Below are 22,483 nucleotides of genomic sequence, written 5' to 3' on the forward strand. Positions count from 1 at the left end.
CCAAAACATCCGAATGAGCTCAGAATTGCACCACAATACGACGCCACACGACGACACCACACGACGACACCACAATCTTTTTAGGGATTGCTATCACGACATATTTTGACATTTTTGTCCGAGGTGACTGTGTGGCAATAATAACAATTGTATGAAGATGTCTATGTGTGGGGGAGTTGTAGATTAGCGGTGAAGATTGGTGTAATTATCCCCACGCTGTTTGAAAAATACAAACAAACAAAAAAACCGGTGGGATATTGTAATTGGCTCTGTCTGTTTGTCTGTCTGTCTGTCCTTTAGACAATCTTCTAAATGGTTGTGCAGAAATTCACCAAATGTGGGAGTTATGATCACCACATGGCAAGAAGGTTTGAGAGCAGTATCATTCTTGCTCCCCCCCTCCCCCTGGGACCTGGGGCCCTGGAGCTGGGTCAAAAGGTCAAATGCCAAAAAATACAATTATGGGCACATTTGAAAACTTTTTGTATATGCATTCAACATTGGGGGACGCAAGAAATATGTGACGATTTTTTGGATTTGATCCCCAATTCATGCCCCAGGAGGTCACGGGTCCAAAATAGAAGACTTTTCATATCAAAATTTGATATTAGGTCATTCCTGGTGGAATATTGTGCCATCGTTCAACTTTGCTTTTGGTGGAAGGTGTGGGGATTTGCGATTGCGTGCCTTCACTAGAGTTGTGTATTATGTGTTGTGGGGTGGCAGAATGGCCGAGAGCGGCCGCTCTTTCAGGACTTCGGTGTGGCTCCCGACCTTGATCGATTGATTCCCGTGTTTCTCATTATCAATTGTCAGAAAAATCTTTGTGAGTGTATTTCAGTCATCTTGTCAGCAATATCGTAGGCTCGACCTCCAGCCCCAGTTTAGAATTCAAACCCCCCTTCTAAAAAGCTAACAACACCTTGATCCTCACTAGGAAGGTAAGTGATAATTCCAATAATTAACAACTTGTAACTTCTTTTGATAATGTTTGATAATTCTCCCTTCAGAAGAGGTTGTGCATGTGACGTCACCACATTTGCGATCCGCCATCTTGAGGTACAAGCAAACAAAGCAACAAGCCGGTAGGTGACGAGGGATCCGCTCGGATCGAAGCGCTGGATCCGATGCTTTTCATTCTGACTGATCCACCGACAAAGATTCATTGCCAAGACATATTGGTTCACATACAATTGTTCCTCTGCCTGGCAAGATTTTTCCTATTGTGTATTTTGCCAACTGGCACTCCTCATAAAAAATGATGGTACATAGACACCCTATTTTTGAAGGACTACCATTTTAAAAATAAAACCTCAATCAAAAATCGGCTCGAGTAAATTAGGGACGAATTAAGTAAAAAATAAAATGTCATTATTTTTGCTGACATTACCTCAAATGACGGCAGAGAGAGTGGACGTCGAGAGAGAGAGAGAGAGAGAGAGAGAGAGAGAGAGAGAGAGAGAGAGAGAGAGAGAGAGAGAGAGAGAGAGAGAGAGAGAGAGAGAGAGAGAGAGAGAGAGAGAGAGAGAGAGAGAGAGAGAGAGAGAGAGAGAGAGAGAGAGAGAGAGAGAGAGAGAGAGAGAGAGAGAGAGAGAGAGAGAGAGAGAGAGAGAGAGGAAGAGACGAAGAGACGAAGAGACGAAGAGACGAAGAGACGAAGAGACGAAGAGACGAAGAGACGAAGAGACGAAGAGACGAAGAGACGAAAACGAAAACGAAACAACACAACACAACACTTAAACAGAATAATAGATGTTCAGGGAAATACGAACCAGACCGTGGGTCGCGCGAGAAGACTTCCTGGTCGGTTGTTTTTGATGAACCTGGTGGTGTAGCGGACGATAACATAATGAGGGGGTGTAGAAATTTTTTAAAAAACATGTTTTTCAAATTCCACATAACTTGACTTCTACCATATTATTAGAAATCCACAAAGACAGAAATGCCGGTGATTCCATTTATTTTGGATCCTTTTCACTTTGGTCAATAACGTTTGGATCGAGATCGAAGGTGGAATGACGGTGTAGTTCCTTACAAACACTGTATACGCACATTAAATGATGGTAAATAGACACCCGATTTTTGAATGACTACCATTTGAAAAATAAAACCTCAATCAAAAATCGGCTCGAGTGAAATTTTCCAAATATCTCGAAGTGTTTAATTCCGAAGTCTCGTTTCTCCACATTCAAAACTGTAGCACAAGTATTGAAAATAGTGAACGTGCTGTTTTTCGGCCGCTGCATAGCAACGGGTGGTTGCTTAGCAACGAAACTCAAACGCGCACACTCCCAGCTCATCTGGCACCTGTTCGCCAAGTTTCATCGAAATCGGTTCGCCGGTTTGTGCTGTGGAGCCTCGCGTTGCAGACAGACACACACACACACACACACACACACACACACACACACACACACACACACACACACACACACACACGGAAAATCCGACAATAAGGGATATCTAGCGAATCCAATACTCCATGTGGACTGCATCATTGTGTTTACATTTGTTAAAACAGGAGTTAAATGTTGACTTTTTGTGCTGTATGTTGTTGTGGCTATCGTACAGATAGGGTGGATTGGCTGCCGTATCATAGACCCTGCAAACTACAATATAGAGATTTTGACATGAAGGCTTGACTTTGAGTTTTGAGGGGCGTTCAAGAGGGATTTGGAATGAGATTCTCACGTTAGTCTCGTCCAAGAAATGGAAAATTAGTATTTTATTTCTCAATATCTAATTATGTGTGTGTTTGTGTGTGCTTTTTGGATGGATGTTAATGTTAATGTGGGTGTTCCATCTGCTTGCATTATTTGTTTAGTTGGTGTCTTTCTAGAAGAGTTGGCAAAATAAGATGAAGCTTTGTGGCTAGATAAACATCAAAGAGTATTGTTACGTGGAAAGGGGGTTGGGGAATTAGAATGTACTAAAATAGCTTGGTTCATATGCTTCAGTAGGTTAGAGTTACACCTGCATTCGGGATCTGTCAGAGATAAGTACAGGAATATAAAATGTGCACTGACAAAGGCAGTGATTGTAATATTGGAGCAGAATCGGGTATGGCGTATTGTGTAAGACCTTCTGAATAGGCGAGGCCAGGTGGAGGACTTTTGGGCACAAAGGCACATGGAAAGCGCATCGCACCGTAAATGGAAACATCACAGACTGCTTGGCTAAGGACTGTAGGCTAGGATGGAGGAGGGAGTTCTAGAGCCCTGGAGAGAGGTAGGACGGCCTGAAAGTGAGCGGCCAATTGACAATTGTAGGACGCATGCGAGAAGGTGGGTCCAAAGGGGGGAAAAGTAAGATCAAGGGGAGGGGGAAAGGACACATGGGGGTGAACAAACTGCACACAAGCTAAATGAAACACAGCAAGAAGAGGAAGGGGAAAGTGGGGATGAAATGGAAAAGGAACAAACTAACTGACAACTAACAAATGAAAAGAGGTGAGGGAGAGGGTGGAAATCACAATAACCTGGAAAAAAGGATTGTTTGGGAATGGGGTCATTTAGAGTGGAAGAGACAATGAGTATGGATGGGGGATGACCTCATGTAGTGGTGAACAGATGCCTCGAAACCCTGAAGGGAAGAGAGACTGAACAGATTGGAGAACAGTTCCACAGGTGAGATAAAGGAGGAACGGATGAGTGGAGGTGAGTCGTGAGCCTGGATTTTAGGAGTTCAACAAGAAGAGGGTTACTGGCAGACTGTATACTTTCTGTAGAAACCTGAGAGGGTAGGCGGTAGAAGACCAAAAAGGAGGTGGTATAATTCTGGTATTTTGGTGCCATTGCCGGGGCTTAGTGTTTCGAACGTGTGCGTGTTTCCTTCTGCCTGATTTATGTCTGTCTACTGCCAGATCTGTTCCATTTATTTGTACTGGCTTGTCTTTCCTTATTTAAATAAGCTATTATTTGTAAGAAATGTTTTCCCACATTCTGTTTTCCCATGCTTGCAACTGCCAGTGTCAACTTTGTGTGTGTGTGTGTGTGTGTGTGTGTGTGTGTGTGTGTGTGTGTGTGTGTGTGTGTGTGTGTGTGTGTGTGTGTGTGTGTGTGTGTGTGTGTGTGTGTGTGTGTGTGTGTGTGTGTGTGAGAGAGACAGAGAGAGACAGAGAGACAGAGACAGAGAGAGACATATATATATATATATATATATATATATATATATATATATATATATATATATATATATATATATATATATATATTGTTTGGGAATGAGACTGTCAGGAAGATTGTGATAAAGACACCAATGTGTAAAGTGTGAGGAAACACCATATGTAAACAGCTTGTGAACATGTATTGTATTACAAATCAATGTGTGTCTCTGTCTTCTTATTCAATTACTGAATTGAAATAGGGGTCACATACATTACAGCTCTTAAGATGTCGCGTTTTTGAATGAATTTGAAAAAAAAAATGGCTCTTCTGGTTATTTGGGTTGCTGACCCCTGGCCTACAGATACGCACACACCTCTAAGCTGTCTAACCTGGGTTCGAATCCAGACCAATTTATAAACTGTCATCCTATTGTTTCACAGGCAGGGTGATCCATCAATGTGTGTGCCGTCACTGGATTTCTCTGACTCGTTTCTGTTTTGGTGCGGCTGGGGTGGAGGGGAGAGAATTATGGATGGTTGTGTTGATCGTATCAATGTGTTCAATTGTAGTTCAATCACAGGTCGCATCACATTACATTGTACCAAACATGCAGGGGCGAGCAATATATAAATTGTATACAGGAAGTATGTTGCAAAATAAATTCTGTGTTAAACCCTGCAGGAAATGCATAACCGTAATGGTTAGAGGGTCCGCTCTGAGTCTGGAATGTCAGTGCTTCGAACAAAATTTCAAAAGGATAGAACACGGACAAACAACTACAGGTTGGTAATAATAGCACAAGCTTTGATGGGCTGAATAGCCTCCTCTTACATCAAAGTTCCTTGTAAAGGCCCTGTCACACCTTGACGTTTTAGCCAGCATATGCCGACGTATGAAAAAATTGGTGAATACGCTGGCACACGTCGAATACGTTATGGGTAAGTTTTGTATACGTTACGAGCACGCTGAAGCATGCTGGCATATGTCGTAGTACGCTGAGCTCGTCGACAAATTTTAAGCATGCTCAAAAATTTTCGCTGTGCTCGGCGTATGACTCGCACGTTTCGCATACGCTGGCCATAAGTTGTAGGTACGTTATGCGATCATTGACACGTCGACACACGTTACTTGTAAATTACTCATAAGTCAAAATACGTCGAGGTAATGTCTAGCGTACCCGAAACTTATTTCTAACCTATGAGTAACGTGCTTTGAATCTATGTGTAACGTATCTCAAACGCATATTGACGTATGTAGACGTATTTGACGTCTTCCAGACGACCACAGAACTTACTGAACGTGTTTCTAACTTACAGCTACCGTATAATGGCATATTGGCAGCGTTTAGGGGAATTGGTAAAAAAATGGGGTTCACACAGGAGGAACCCGTCAGTGTTTCAGACTCCATGGTGAGTAGATGTCCATGTTAGTAGTATCAGTAGTACGAGTAGGTGAGCGTGTCAGTAGTCGGAGTAGTAGGTGGTAGTAGTAGTAGTAGTAGGTCCATGTCAGTAGTAGTAGGTGATGGGGAGGGTGTGGGTGATGATGGATCCTCCTTGCGTCCGCGTCCACGGCCATGGCCAGGAGACTTCTTTGCATCATTCTTCGAAGTTTTCTTTGGCATGACGTGATGTTGACACTTCGATCTCTAGTGCGGTTATGATTTGAATCATCGCGCGGCAGCCTTTTAATAGGCTACGCCACGTGATCGTCGGCGATACGCTGCCGCGCTCTGCATAAGTTAGACTATCGTTGGGCATAGGTTGTGAACGTCGACAACACGCTAAGCATTCGTTGGTACAAGTTATCTATAAGTTATCTAAACGTTCTGTGTATGTTACTAATACGTTAGGCATACGTCCAACTCGTTATGAATACGCCCAAAACTGAAAAAAAACATCAATAGTTCAGCGTACGCCAGCGTTTTACATCCATTTTGATACGTTTCCATATGCTGGCGAAAACGTCAAGGTGTGACAGCGGCTTTAGGGAAGTCCTACAATAATATAATCACTGTTTGCCCTGCAGTGTCAGCAGATGTCTTTCATTCTGTAGAGTTCTCATCTGCTCAACAGCCATATGTATCGGCCTCATAGTTGTGGTTTTTTTTAAATTCCTGGCCATATTCCTTTATAAATCATGAATACTTACCGTGCAATCCACAGCAGGCATGTTAGGTGGTGTCTAACAAGGTAATAAGGTAATTTGAAAGCTTTGCATTTGTCGGTGATTTTTTTTTCCTTGCTGATAATGCCTGAAAGTAGAAACAGAATACATTCCTCGTACGACCATACATTTTGGAGATTTATTGCTAAGGTGCATGTTTATTGCTTTGACAATTCTTTCATGGCTTTGAATTACAATCGTTCTTCGTGCTAAAGCACACGGAACCTATTTTGAAACGGAGTCGTCTCGTAATTGACAAACAACAAGTGTCCAAGGCTGATGCTTGAAATCCCCAGCTTGCATACTTCAGCTCGTGGGCTGTTGTTCTCACGGTCGGCAAATCATTATAATTGAGACTTTCTCCAATTGTATTCGTCCTTATAGTGAGTCGTCATTCGAGTTTGATATGTGATGATGTCACTGATAATGTTTTGGGTTTGAAAATGAGGCATCCTCTTCACTTTTCATCCCAATACCCAACCTACATATTACGAATATGTGGCGTGAAGCGACATGGAAATTGTCTACAAGCTCAGCTTATTTTGTTTCAGCTTATTTTGTCGTGTTTATGATGCCTGAAGGAAGAAACACCAAGTAAGCTTGTAAATCGACATGTATATTGGCTTCATCTAGTGCCAGGATGCGCCTGTGTGTTTATTGTGGGACCCTGAGTTTAGCCTTTGGGTGAAAGTGCGTGCTTATTGTTTGGACATGCTTTACTAAATGTACTTTGGGTTCAAAAGCATAGACAATATAGCTTTTACGTTATGTTTCAATCTATCTTTTTCTTTTCATTTATAAAAGATATTTCTCATCAGAGAAACATGATGTTCAAGACTGATGCTTTAAATGCTTGTTTGCATGTGCTGGCACAGCTACGTTGGGTTCGAGTTGGCATCGTCATGTTTCGCCATGTACGCACATTTCCAAGGTTGGTTCAACATTAGCTTTCAGACGGAAAGTAGGTGGATACTGAAGCCGTTCCGCCAACGGTGGACCAACGTTCGATCGATGATTAAATTGATGTTGGCCCAACAGAATGGCCACTGTTTGGCGAACATACCTGGGCCTTGTAGCATGTTGACTTTAGCAATTTTATGGAGAGATCTCTCTCTTCTCTCTACTACCCTGTTGAGATCTCTTGCCCTCTCCCCCCCCCTCCCCATTCTCACATTCCCCCAACACTCACATTTAGCTTCCCTCAAACATACCTTCTCTCCTCCTCCCACACTTCAACAGCTCCCCGGTGGGTGATCTGGGTTCGATACCAGTGCAAATTAGAACCATCAACTTACTCTGGGAGAGAGGGTGATTTCAGATTGGGTGCCAACTGGGGTTTGGAAGCTTAAAATTGTGGAAATCCAGGGTTTTTATCCGTCTCCACAGGTGTCTCAGCTTTCTCGATTCTCTCATGCTTGCAGTTTCCCATCAACCCGAACTTCCATCTCTTTTAGATTGCACAACTGTCCCATCTCCTCTCACTTCCTATTGCTCTTCCAAGTCCCAAAGCTCGCTCTTCCCTACATTGCCTCAACGATCCCATTTTCTCAAATCCAACATTTTCTTCACCTCTCTGATATCCATTATTAACTATTCCACAAATTACAATTCATTCCAGTTGTTTAATACTTTTAATATTTAACATTGATATAAGGCCCATGGAGGAGCTCATACATATACAGGTATATCAGACAGAACAAAGACTAAGTGGACTTTTAGATGGATTTTAAAGACATTGGTAGACAATGTACAAACACATAATATGGTAATATGGGATACCAACGTTCGTGAATCTGCATCGTGAGAGCCAGGAATTCAGATTGGAACATGAACAGGTTTTGTGGGGGTATCTTCTTTCTTGTTCTGCCTTGTGCCTCTCTTTGTTAGCGCTGAGTCAGCCGTTGATGTGGAGTACAAGAGTAGGTACAAAACTGATTTGTTGCATTGTCGGATGGATACATACATGACGTTTGATTTTTTTTGTTTGGATTGTGTTTTAATAAATGACAGGGCTGAAAAAGTGCATGAAATTTGGGATATATATATATATATATATATATATATATATATATATATATATATATATATATATATATATATATATATATATATATATATATATATATGGGGTTCCTGGCAATATTGCCTTCTGGAGTAAACATGATAGGCATAATAGTGTTAGTGGAGATGAAAGATAGCAAAAGGAATGGAGCCGGAGGGCATTGTGTGTGTTATCATTTTGCATAATCTTGAGTCTTCTCTGGGTGGAAAAATTATTTGTTTGGCATTGCCACCTGAGCCCATGATGTGGGGATTTCTGGTTCCATATCTACTACTTCTTTAATGGCCTGGATTATTCATACCCTTTGTGCTGGGGGGGGGGGGGGGTCAGCCAGGGAAGCGTTTTCGGCCAAAGTCTTTCTCGGATTGGATGGTCAGGCAAAACATTGATGAGACTGAAGATGAAAGGAATTTGTGATTTGTTTGAGGTGTCAGCGATAGCTCGCCCACTCTTCACGGAAGACATCGTAGATCTTTGACGTCCACCGATCTGATGACCAGTGTTGGCAGACAGGTGTTCCAGCTTAACGTTCTTGCGATAGGTGGTTCGCCTTGCATGTAAAGCACCAGGGTGATGGGTTAGGTCGAGATTTGAACCCAGGTGGGACAGTTCAGAGACCATTGTATCTCGATTACCGTAGTAGTTGTGTCGGTTCAAATACCTCATGACCATGTGGACTTGCTCAACGTGTGCGAATGGCCTTGTAGTTTATTGACAAGTACACTGATGTCTCCTCCTCTCCCTATCCAGCATGTGATTTACATGTATTACCTCCTCCCTGAGCCATAGATCACTGCGAACAAAAAGAGAAAAAAAAAGGGAAAAGAAAAAGAGGCAAGACAACAGAAACACTGAAACCATTTGGTTCAAAGAGGTAAATGCTGTGGAAGTACAGTACTAACGATATTTTGCACTAATGAGGAGTGTTTATTGAAGAGGGAGGAGATGATGAAGTGGTATGTTGTGAAGAACATTATAAATAGCTCCAGTAAGTGAAAGTTGTTTCAAAGTGGGGATTCTATTGAAAAATTACAAGGCCCGATGAATACAGGATAGACAAAATGTGGGGAGGACAGAGTTTAAAGGATGTGCTGTAAATTGCTCCCCTTCGCCCCCAATCCAAGAAAGCCATCTTGCGCAGTACATTTATCATTGAGAGCGACATGAAATGTGCCTTATTTTCAATCAGTGTTCCTGGACACACACACACACACACACACACACACACACACACACACACACACACACACACACACACACACACACACACACACACACACACACACACACACACACACACACACACACACACACACACACACACACACACACACACCTTGCAATTAATAAGGGTTTGCAATCATTAATGTAGGTGCTTGTTGAACTGAAATAATTCTTGCAGAATTTCCTTCTGAATGTAGGAGAATGTAATTAATTTTATGCAGACTTTGTTTTGTTAACACCAGTGTTGGATTTTCAATTTGACGATATAATTAGTCTTCATTCAGGGTGCTCTTTTTTTTTGTGAACAAATAATTTATTTCCAAGAGAAATACCAGACTCAGTGGTGTAATGGTTCGAGCGACCGCTTTATATCTGGGAAGTCAATGGTTGAAATCCTGGCTGAGTCATGCCAAATACTTAAAAAAATGGTATGTGCTGCTTCCTTGCTTGATGCTCAGCATTTTAAAAGATATGAGCATGCATAATCCCGATGGGTGGCAATCCGTGGCATCCATAGGGAGGAGGAAATTCTTCCTTAGGAAATGTTCCACTAAATGCGGTGTCATTGTGATGTCACTGGTACCCAGAGTGCCCCAGGAAGTGACAGCACCTCCCTTCCTCCCCCCCCTCAAGCTCAGTGGCTGTGATTGTCTCATCTAACAGTCCTCTGTTGTGTCTTGTGTAATCGTCTGTATGTCCACGTGTGTGAGATGCATGTGTGGCAGCTCTACGACGAGCCTTCGATCCTGTATTTAAAAAAGTACTGTTTTTTTCACGTAGGTGGTCTGACTCCATTGCTAAGACAAGGAAATCGTTATTAAGAGCCATTGGTGACTATCGAGTTATTCCGTATGCTAATCTGGTTATATGTTTGAGTGCCCCCCCCCCCCTTGAAAGCACTGGCACGAACCACCATTCCAAATCCCACATTCACCCCTGTCTATGTCTACCATCTTCTTTCATGCCCTCAATTATTCCAATCTTTATGCTTTCTTGAGCGGTCAGCCGGTAAAGTTTTTGGCCCAAGTCTTTTACGGATTGGCTGGCTAGGTGTGACGTCTGACGAAGGTGACAAGGATGTGTAATTTCACCAACATGCGGGCAATAACTTGACTACTCTTTAGCGAAAAAACAGTGGGACATTTAACGTCCAGCAATGGGCAGTTATGGTAGACCGAGCTTCCATGTTAAAACGTCCTTCCGATGGACTGCACACAGATTGATGCACCACCCTGCCTGCCAAACACCAGGATGACAATTTATAGCTGGGTCGGGATTCAAACCCAGGCTAAACAGCTTAGGGCTGAGTGTACATATCTCGAGACCATCCTGCCAGCCCTCACCCCCTTCTGTAGGTATACATAATAAAAAGCTGTCCCTTTTTCATGCCGATTTGATTTTTCTAACAATGTGTACGACTTGCAAGGCCATTAGTCGACAAAAGTCAAATCAACACAGTATGTTGCATTTGTAACGGAGTTAACTGGTCTCATGAGCCATGGATAAAGATGGAACGCCAAACGGACCAACCCAGCAGCTGGTGAGAACATAAACAGACGGGAAGTTCAATCCCAACACGAGGTGTTACAAGTTTCAATTTTCGCTCGTGGTAAGTGGGCCTTTTTATACATACCCTCAAATGCATTCAACAGGTTATCCATCAGATAAGTGAAAAATGAGGAATGTCACTTGCTTTTCTTCCTCAAAAATTCATTTATTTCATTCCTTCGCAAAATAATCTGCAAGGATCCGTGATAACAGCAGAGTGGAATATTGTGTCGGCAAAGACGGATTACATTAACCAGCTATCTCAAATGGAGTATAACACATGGAATGAAGTAAGAGCTGTGCAAAATTAGTTTTAAAAATTCATGGCACGATACATTTATTTGGCTTGCGGCCAGCCGGCCTTCCAGCCAGTAGACGTAATCCACTTCTCTTACTATGTGATATAATCAACAAGCAAGGGCTAAACGATGTAGCTCAAAGCTCAAAAAGGAAAGAAAAGGTCAATTTTTCAGTGAAAAGCTCGATCTAATCTCAGGACATTTGTTGTCAGGGGTACTGCAGCTTTCTGTTAAAGGAGGCTTTCACAAGTACTCCCTAAAGACTGGACAAAGCTATCTGCCATGACACTTCTCCAGCAGTGCGCTATCAAAGATTGACGATTAGGCATTAAAAAAAAAACCAAAAAAAAAACGACCAAACATTTCCAAAGTGCAAAAAGCTTTGAGGACAATGTGAAAATGTCAAGGAAAAGTCATGCAGTTCAGTGGTTATTGAGAAAGTTTGATAAGTAGTTACAAGTGGCACCAGTTTTAGGTATTTATTGAGCTGGCAAGGTGCATCGAGTGCTCGTGCGGCCGATTGACATTCTATTAATTGTTTGGGTGAAGATATTTCGAGTTGGGGCTTTGGTTTGGGGAGAGAAATCTCAGAGGGAATCTGCTTTCACAAGGAGAGTGCACAAGAACATGCAGTCATGGAAAGCCGATCATTCCTTTATCGTATCTGTCCATCAATGGCACAATTCAACATCAGATGTTTATGCTGACATGTACATTGCAGATGGAAGACAATTTTTAGACATAACTAAATGTGGTGGTTTTCACCCCCCCCCAATCCCCCTTTTGTGAAGCGATTTTATTTTGCATGAATGGAGGGCACTGTTCTCATTGATGTCATGGAGGTAAACTCATTGCCTTGAGACTGGATGACAGTGGTGGAAGGAGTAGATGCCACACTGGGGGCTCCTCAAGAAATGACATCGTAGAGATGGATCATTCAAGTGTCGAGTCTACTGAGCATGATGGTGATCAACCCACTACAGATAGTGGCACAAAGGGGTAAAACCTGAAGGACGACATGAAACGGATGTCGCTTTAAGTTTGAGGCAGGAAACAAATGCATGAACCATTATAAACGGTGTATTTGGTGTTATACTGTATGTGGGCAATGTTCGGGTTGATGGAGAATGTAGGTGGGTGGGGGAGTTGGTGGTGGGGATGGGGTCTTTCCTGCTGTGCCTGCAAAAGTATTCAACCCCCTTCAAAGATTTCACATTTTAATGCCACCTCAGCTTATTCAATGATTAACCCAACACTGCACATCACCCAGTCAATACCATCCCTACTGTCAAGCATGGTGGTGGCAGTATCATGTTGTGGGGCTGCTTTTCATCAGCAGGGACAATGGACGGTGCAAAGTACAGGAGAATCCTTGATGAAAACCTGCTCGAGTTCGCCATGAATTTGAAACTGGGTAGGAGATTCACATTTCAGCAGGACAATGATCCGAAGCACAAAGCTCAAGCCATACTGGAGTGGTTGAATAAGAAGTAAATGAATGTTCTTGAGTGGCTCAATCAAAGTCCTGACTTGAACCCAAATGAACATTTACAGCGAGGCTTGAAGATTGCAGTCCATCGCTGATCCCCCATCAAACTTGGCCGAACGAGAACAATTTCCATGTGAAGAATGGGCAAAGATTTCATCATCTCACTTTGCAGAGCTGGTAGAGACCTACCCCAAAAACACTCATACCAGTCATTGCTGCAAAAGGTGTTTCCACCAAGTACTGCACTAATGGGATGAATAGTTTTACAACCAGTGAATTTTGATTTGAACATGTTTTTTGCAGGTATTCCTGACATGTAACCTTCAACTATAACAGTGTTTTGTTTGATCTCATCAGTTATTTATAAAAAAGTTAATTTAGAAAAATTGTTTCTACTAATTCATAATTCATCTCAATGTAGCATTCTTCACTGGTAGGGGGTGACTACTTTTGTAGGCCACTGTAAATGCTTGGAGGTATCTCGTTTTAGAGTTTTGTGGGTAAACCAACAAAAGGGTTAACATCTTTGGATTTGACAAAGTGTGGGGGATTGGTTGAAAAGAGATGGTCCGGTTTATTAGGTGGGTCTAGGAAAGATGCGCCCGTCGGTGGGGAAGTCGGTGACATTGGGGCTGCGGCAGGTGTGGGTGGCATGAGGGTTGTGGAGGTTGTGGCAGGTATGGGTGGCACGATAGGTGTGAAGGCTGCATGCAATGAGAGTGAGGAGTGTGCTGCTCGCGTTGGAGATGCAGAGAGGGTGGGTGACAGACTGGGCGTGATCGGGGTGGGTGAAAATGGGGTGGTTAACTGTGTGATTGTTGGTGCATTGTAGTTGAGGGGGTTTCAAATGGGGATGATGGCATTGGAGGTGCAGTCGGTGTTGAGAATGCTGTGTGTGCAGGAAGTGATCGGAGTGTTTTGAGTGAACACGAGGATCGTCGTGCAGATTATGGTGGTGCACTGGGCGTCGGGTGAGGTTTTGGCCAGAGACAAAGTTTTGTTGGGAATGACGATATTCAATATGTGGACTCTCCATTTTGTCACAAGGATATGAAAAATAGTTTTGTGTTTTCTCAAAGTGGAGGTGGGGGATATTGATGTAATGTTGGATGACATTTTGTTTGGTTGCAGACCAGAAACATTGTTGGTGGTGCATGCAACAGGTAACAATGTGAGTATGATCTGTTTGGAACATTTTCTTTTTTTGTATACATGATCGAGGCTCGTGGAAGAGCTAGTACGAGGTTTTGGGTGATAATTTTAAGAATTTGTGGTGTCAGCTGATTTTTTTTTTGATTTTTTTTAATCTCTGCCACCGAAGGTGAAGGAGGTTATGTTTTCACCCCTTTCTGTCTGTTTGTCTGTGTGTAGGATATCTCAAAAAGTTGTGGACGGATTCGGACGAAACTTGATGGACATGTTGGGTATATGACGGAAGGATTGATTCAATTTTGGTGAAGATCCAAATTCGGATCTGAGAATTTTTTGAAGTGATTCTTCACCATTGAGAGATAGGGTCAAAATGATATGTGGCATGATATTTTAAAAATGTATTGGACCCGGTATGTTCTCGTGGATCAGGCATTACATGGCAGAGGTATGCGCTCTAACGAGTGTCCTAGTTTTTTTTCATCGATTCTATCAAGCTTAGGAGTCAGTGCAGACTTCTGTAGTTGAGCGATGGATGTTAACAGGTGGTTGGAGGTGGTGTTGGAAGGAGGGGTTTGGGTTTGTGAATATTTGGGGAATCCCTGCATGGTTATGGTGAGTGTATGTCGACAGGTGGTAGGGTGCTTAATATAAGGGGCAGCGAGATTCACAGTGGTTCTTGAGAAAGAAAGAGAGTTTTTTGGACTAAAGGCTGAGGATGTGGTTGGTGGGTTGGTGCAGCAGGTGGTGGTTAAATAAGGGAAGTGTTGAAGGTGTTTCGTATAAATGGCAGGAGCTTGAAACTAGGGTGGGTGGCGAGGGATATGACGTGATTGCTGTAAATGCGACGTGGCTTCGTGAGCAATCCAACTGGGAGGATGGAAATTCAAGGCTACAGGATTTAAACGTGTGATAGGAAAAAGAAAAAGGGAGGATATGTGGCATTGTGGATGAAAGACAACGTTGTATCGAGAGAAAGGCATGACATTAATGGAGATAATTATGTGTGGATCGTGATTAGTGATTGCAAGATTAGGAAGATACTTTTTACAGGGCTCCTGGTGTGAGGGAAGAGCAGGAAAGATGGAAATGTGAAGAATTCAGGTAGACACATGATAAGAGAAGAGTTTTGATTCTTGGGGATTTTAACTTGCTGGGGATAGATTGGGTCCAGGAACTGTGGAAAGCCACAGCAGATGAGCATTTTCTATCTCTTGTCCAAGATTGCTTTTTAACTCCGTTTGTAGAAAAGACCACGAGGAGGAGTCGTGCAGTGTTAGACCTCTGAAGTAATGACCCTGATTATGATGCAGGTGGGAGAACATTTCTGGACAAGCGATCACAATGTAGGTAGTGCTGAGACTCTGTTGTTGAGATGTGAAATTCAGGATAGTGTTGTGAGGCTGTTGGATTTTAGGAGGGAAAACTTTGAGGGAATGAGAAGTGATTTTTGGAACTTTAGATTTGGTAAAGTTGAGTGGGTGAAATGGGCAACCTTCAAGGAGCAAATGTTTCGGGTGCACAACATTATATTCCAGTGAAGTGTAAAGGTGGAGGCAGAAAGAGACCAGAGTGGTCGAGCAGGAAGGCACGAAGTAGAATAAAGGATCAGCGGAAGGCATTCATTAACAAAATAACAGGACTAGAGTCTGACACATCAGTATAGGAGGAAACGGAGAATATTAAAAAAAAAACAAAAAAAAACTCTGCATGCCAAAAGAGAACATGGAAAGGACATAGCCCAAAAATATTAAACATAACAGCAAGATATAATTTAAGTATAGCAAGGGCTCTTACTTTTAGAAGAGTTCCAAGTAGGAGTAGAGAAAGTGAAGAAACATCAAGAAAAATTGAGCGATGATAAAGCTTCAGGGTTAGATGATATTGTCGTGTCAGAGGTCCAGCTAATGAACATGCTCTGCACCAGAGGTCTAAACACCTCCGCGAATGACCAAAACGATGTTTGAATTTGCACTACACTGGGTTCATTGCCATTGACGATCCCCCAATGATCGTCCACTAAATAAACCAAATTTGGCGGTTGCTCGCGCGTGAAGGCGGGAAAACATTTGTTATAGTGAAGGATTTATTAAAATGTATATGGGGATAAAGATGGACAAGATGCTAATACTAAATAAAGCGAACAAACTCAAAAGGACAAACGAGTAGGGAAGCGCATACATTGATGTACAAGCAAAACTATACCCCAACTAAAGCGCCAAACTACTGGACTCAAAACAAATACAAACAGAGCAGGAAAGGACTTGTGCAGGTATGAGCTGGTCTTGGTGCAGGACGACTGTGGCTGTGCAGATTGGTGTGGCACAGGGCTGGAGGATGAGAGGATGGATGATGATGAGGAGGTGTGCTCATGGGGAAATGGCTTTCGCTCTTCTTACTGACCCTTCCCTCCAGAATTTGCACTCCTGCCATCACAAAACACTTCACTCTGCAAAAAATATACTGTAGTGTGTCGGGATGGTGCTGAGGTGTTGTCCGCCAGATGGCGGTCTCCTCTGTTTAACCTGAGATGATGCCTGGAATGTCATATCCCCGAAGAGATGAGGATCGGCCAGAAATCTGCCTAGGAGATGGCCAAATGGAGGTTCCTGGTGCACCGGTGGAAAGTGGACACAGCGACGCACTGTGGCACATGCTCCCATTGCATTGTGTTCCCTCCAGAGCAACAACATAGAGAGGGGTGAGACATCTTCTGTAGTTTTATCTCCACTCTGAGACTGCCTTCATGCACGTGGCTGGTCCCGAAATTGTCTGGCCACTGCCTGTGGCGTCAACTTTCAGGTTATCTCACGGGATCTTTAAAGGGGGCGGCCCCTCATTAAAGTGTTCCGCACTCAACCAGGGCTTTCCCGCTGTGGTCTGCTGTCTTCTGACCAACGGCCTATTATGTTGTCCAAGTGTGTTGCCCTTTCCGATGCCTTTCTGTGCAAGATGCCTCCAGTCCTTCACCTGGCCATGCCTGCACAGGACCTCTTTTTTTCACAATACAACCTACCCACTTCTGCTCAAAGGTTTACACCACCGCCTTCTCGTTGTTCATTTTACCGTGCAACCTACCCATGACAGATCTCTAAGATATAAGTAATTCTATCCTAATCGAGCACGTGGACCAAGCTAATCTTAACACATTCTATCTATGGTTCCTCCCTTCCACGTAACAATATGCATCCTCGAGAATTGTGGGAGGTGGTAGAGCAGATAAGCATGGTGTTCACAGATATCTTAAACATCACAGTGTTGGAGAGCGGCAAATGTAACACCGTCATTGAAAAAAGGTTCCAGAGAAGAATTTGGGAACTGTAGACCTGTGAGCTTGACTTCAGTTGTGGGGACATTCATTAAGGAGTGGATTGGGAAAATTTGAATAATTTCAAACCAATTAAAGGTAATCAACGTGGATGTATGAAAGGGATTTCATGGAGTTCAAATCATGGAGTTCATGTTTAACAAATCTATTGGAGTTCTCTGAAGCATTTTCTGATTGAGTGGATGAGGAAAGTGCAGTGGATGTCATGTTTCTCGATTTTCAGAAGGCATTTGATGAGGTACCACATAGGAGGTTGTTAGCAAAGGTGAGGCTTGTGGTGTGGCTGGTCAGGTAGTTAACTGGATTAGAAACTGGCCAAGTGGTAGGAAGCTAAGAGTGGCTGTGAGTGGGAGGATGTAAGTAACGGGGTACTGAAGGGATCAGTACTCGGACCATAATTATTCATAATTTGCTTAAATGATGTGGATAGTGGGTAGTGGTCGTATGGCAGCTTAGCTGCCCGGGTAGCTATCATTTCTTGAAGCGTGACTGTGTCGCTGATGCAGTGCCCCTCTCCCAGTACACACACTGGAACTGGTACTCATTTCACCGAACTCGGAAGGATGACAGGCTGAGTCAACCCCCTGGTGTATGAATTCAGCGGTCGATGGGGCTCGAACTCAGGACCCTAGGATCCCAAGCCGCCACCCTAACCACTGAGCCAACACCAGGCTTGGATAGTGGGGTTACGGGGCCGACAGGATGGCATAGAGGTATGCACACTCGCCTCTACGCTATCTTAACCCAGCTATAAACTGTCATCCCAGTGTTTCACAGGCAGGGTGATTCATCAATGTGTGTGCCATCCCTCGGAAGGACATTAAACTGGGTGTCCCATTTGCCAGCACAAGATGGTGAATGTTAACAATGCCACTGTCTCATTGGCGAAGAGTAGGCGAGTTATCACCTTTATAACAGTACCCAAACAAATTACAATTTCCTCCTGGCTTCAACTGAACATCCGACCGAGCCAGCTTTTTCATAAAAGACTTGGGGCTGCCCGGCCGACCCCACGGGAATGTGGGAATAATGAGGCTGTTATCAAGCAGCAGTAGTCGTAGTAGTAGTAGTAGTAGTAGTAGTAGTAGTAGTAGTAGTAGTAGTAGTAGTAGTAGTAGTAGTAGTGTGATGGGTTGTCTGTAGCTACTGCAGAAATTGAAAAAAAAATTTTCACCAAGTATGTTGGTCTGTAACGCTCGTCTTATTGTCTGTCTGTTTGTCACGTTAATTTTGGCCACAGTTTTCAAGCAATCGTTTTGAATTTTTTTGAGTATGTAGGTGACCGGCCAAGGACAGCAACGCATAATTGTGGTGAAGATCCGAGTCCAGATCTGGATATGGGAATTAATCAATTTTTAAGTGATTCTTCACCATTGAGAGATTGGGCCAAAAAGGACATAGAGCACGGGATTTCAAAAATGTATTGGGCCCGATATGTTCTACTTGATCAGGCATTACGTGGCGGAGCTCTGACTCTACTGAGTGCCCTTCTAGTTACTATCTGTTTCTGTCCTGCTCCAGATCTTGATTCAGTGTTTTTTTTTTAATTATTATTATTGATGTCTAGTATGTGCCTCATTACAGCCTTTTTAGACGAGTCTTGGAATATTGCGACTATCTTGTTCATCAAATGTATTTTCATATCGTTGTGGGCTTGTATCGGAAGTGCTTTTCTCATCTATTCCTCCAATATAGTTTCTCTCCGACATCGTTTGGTGACGGTGCACGTAACGTGCAGCTACACAAAGCAATGTGATGAGACTTTCTGTCACAGAAATGATCATGTGACGAGAATTATTTATCATTTTTTGCGTGATCTGCATAATTTGCAAGCTTCGATTCCATCCATCTCGTGAATGCTTGCTTGACGGGGATGCGGTTACGATCTCAGTTTGCCGATTGAATCATGACTGAGGTCTGCCCAAGCTGTACTGATGCAGTGCCCCCATAAGGGTTGCTGCTGTGAAACAACAGAGAATGGAGTCGGCAGCGATGTATTTTGTTCCTCATCTTTCCTCGTAACAAAAACTTTCCAGCCCGAGAAGCATTATCTTCGCTCAAAGCTAAACTCTTTGGGTTGTCTTGTTTCGAGTTCATCTTAGCCGAGCGATTATGATGCAGGGATTCAAGCTTTCAACTCCTATACGCTGTGTTAGTTTGTTCATAACCCTGCAAAGAACATAACCATATTCAAACTCCTCCTGAGTTTTACAACTCTGTAGAAACTGCCCTTTGGTGGGTTATCCCACTGTTTTCATTTTCATATTTATATTTTCAAGCTTATCGTGTGCACTGAACTTGGCCCACTTTGCATTGAGAGCTCAGCTCACTGTCCTCTATAATCGGTTTCTAGTTGTCACGTGAACTTGAGCTGTTGATTTGACATTGCTCATGAGGACATTGAAAAATCCCCTGATGAGAAGTAATTAAATCGTAATATTAAAAAAAAAATAACGATTTAGGGGGGGGGGGGACCAACCCACAAAATGAAGAAAAACAAACAAATACGATGAAGATTAATGGTTAAATTTATATTTATAATAAAAATTATGAACCTCTAAAAAAAAAAAACAGCATTTGTTGTAGGATTTAATTTTGTTTGATAACAAAATTAGAAAATCTGCAAAAAATTTTTTAACCAAAGTATCTATTCAAAAGAAACTAGGACTTCGACTCTGACTACAACTGCTACTACGACTATGACTATTCTTCGTAATATCATGGCTGATAGTGAGACCCAGGAGTTTGAGTAACTGAACTCCCTCGGGAGGATTGTTAAGAAAGTAGATGGATTGGGGGTGTAGGGGAGGGGGGAGAGATTGCCAGATGGTCCTTTCAGGAAGGGGGGGGGGGAGAGACAGACAGACAGATAGACGGCGATGGGTCGCCGAGCATAGAAACTATAAGATATAGAGCAAAACGGATGTCATATAGCGGATAGGAAATCACCTTAAGATTATGCATATCAAATCTCATCCAGTTCAATCTACTGATAACTACTCGGTATCCATTTGAATGAAAAGTACCAAAAATGCGGTTTGAAATCGGAAATCCTCAGAATTCGAGGGGGTGCTCTGGGTGACAAAGATCTAAATCGAAAATCCGGCTCGATCATTTGTGCACAATGTATTCCAGACGATTAGTGTGAATTTTCATGACCATCCGACCATAACCCTAGGAGGAGTAGCATTTGGCGCGAAGGCACCTCCAGCTCTCGCATATTATCGATTTTTACACAAATTGACCTTTGACCCCTGACCTAAGTGAAATCGGTCAATATGTCCTGAGGCAAAGTTGTAGTACTCATTGAGTGCCATGAACCTTCAAAGTTTCATTCATATCGATGCACTCACCTGGTCGCTAGGGGGCCTTCAATTTTCGCCAATTTTCGCGCATACCCTAATTGTAGGGGGCGCTGCGGGTAAAGTATTCCATATATCACAAAAACCGGAATATATTTGATAGAGCATCACCACCTGTAGATCATTCGTGCCAAATTTCACAACCCTACGTGGGATAATGGCTTTCAGAATTGATTTTGCGTGAACGGTACCGATTTTGAAGGTTTGTCGGTTGTTGCTAGGGAACCAAAGCGTCCCTAGCAACCATAACAATTTCCAAAGCACGAGGTCATAAGATGTACCTACCACCCGAGTTTGGTCAAAATCGGCCCACGTTTACTACCAATTATGCTGATGACAAACGAACAAACATCCAAACAGACAGACAGAATTACTGACAATAAGGGTCACCTATTTCGGCGACCCAATAGATAGATATAGAGATTTGTCTGGGTTTTGAAAGACATATTCCCTCAAAAAATAAAAAATGTTATAAAACATTGTTTGTAGAAACATCTCCAATTATTAAAATTTTATTGTGGGGTTAACTTTAGAACGTTTTTGGCTCATCTTTCACAAACCGGCTGGCCAGGCCTGATGTTCGACTGAAGGTAGTAGGAATTGGGAATTTGCTCAGGCTCCTGGCGAGTAACTCAGCTACTATTTGCAAGAGACACCGTGGAATCTTTAATGTCCACCAAAACTGGTGCTGGAAGATGGGCCCACCAGCTTTTAATGTCCTTCCGGCGGATGGCACATCCTTTGCCTTACATGCAAAACATCAGGGAGACGGTTTATATCTGAGTCGTGATTCAAACCAAGACTCGACAACTCCAGGGCAAGTGTGCCTACCTATACGCTATCCCGCCAGCCCCCATAAGCAACTGCTGCTCAATGAATACGTTTAAACTTTTGTTGTTGAGAACAAATTGAACATGGGAGCAGAAAAATGTCCTTTCTGTAAAACTATCACTGTTTATTAGTGTTTTGGCTCAACTGGCAGAGCTTCTCCATTGTAATTTGTTGATTATGATTTCAAATCCACAATCTCATGTGTTGGCAATGACAAACTGTTCAACGTACCCTTTGTTTGTTTTTAGATCCTTTGTGCCTGCCGTCTGGAACCCACATCAGCGGCATGCCAAAGTACTGATGATAAAAGCTGCCGATCATCTGCATACACTTGACGGCATGAACAGTGATGATGTGTCGCATCTGCACAACACCAACATTGCAGTTTATTTAATTTTGCTTGAAAATTCGAGGCTCATGGAAGAACAAGATGTTATTCTATGGCTGATGTTTTTTTTTTTTTTTCCATCATTGTACGACCTCATTCCATGAGGGCCAAGTTAAACTTTGAAACTACAAGCTCATCACCACTGTACTGTTTTGTTATAAGTATCCTACTCATCATGTTGATAATGTACCCTCGTTATAAACCCACTGAGGATAAGAATAGAGCTTGTATTGCTCGTTTGTAAAAATTTGTCATGGACATTTTAATATCAATTCCATGTCCAATGTATAAGCCGTACATCATTTTTTTTTTGTTTGTTTAAATTTAACGTTAATCCAAATTGAAAACCTCCATCCAGGTTTTAGTTTTTCAAACAACAAAGTTGATCATACTTTTAGAATTTGATCATGTTTTAACCACTAGTGAATGGAGGTTATGTTTTCACTTATATCTGTCTGTTTGTCTGTGAGCAGGATATCTCAAAAGGTTACCGACCGGATTCAGACGAAACTTGGTGGGCAAGTTGCATGT

This window comes from Eptatretus burgeri, chromosome 6, assembly GCF_056783735.1.
Source record: "Eptatretus burgeri isolate ZD-2024b chromosome 6, Ebu_testis_v1, whole genome shotgun sequence".
Taxonomy (NCBI): domain Eukaryota; kingdom Metazoa; phylum Chordata; class Myxini; order Myxiniformes; family Myxinidae; genus Eptatretus; species Eptatretus burgeri.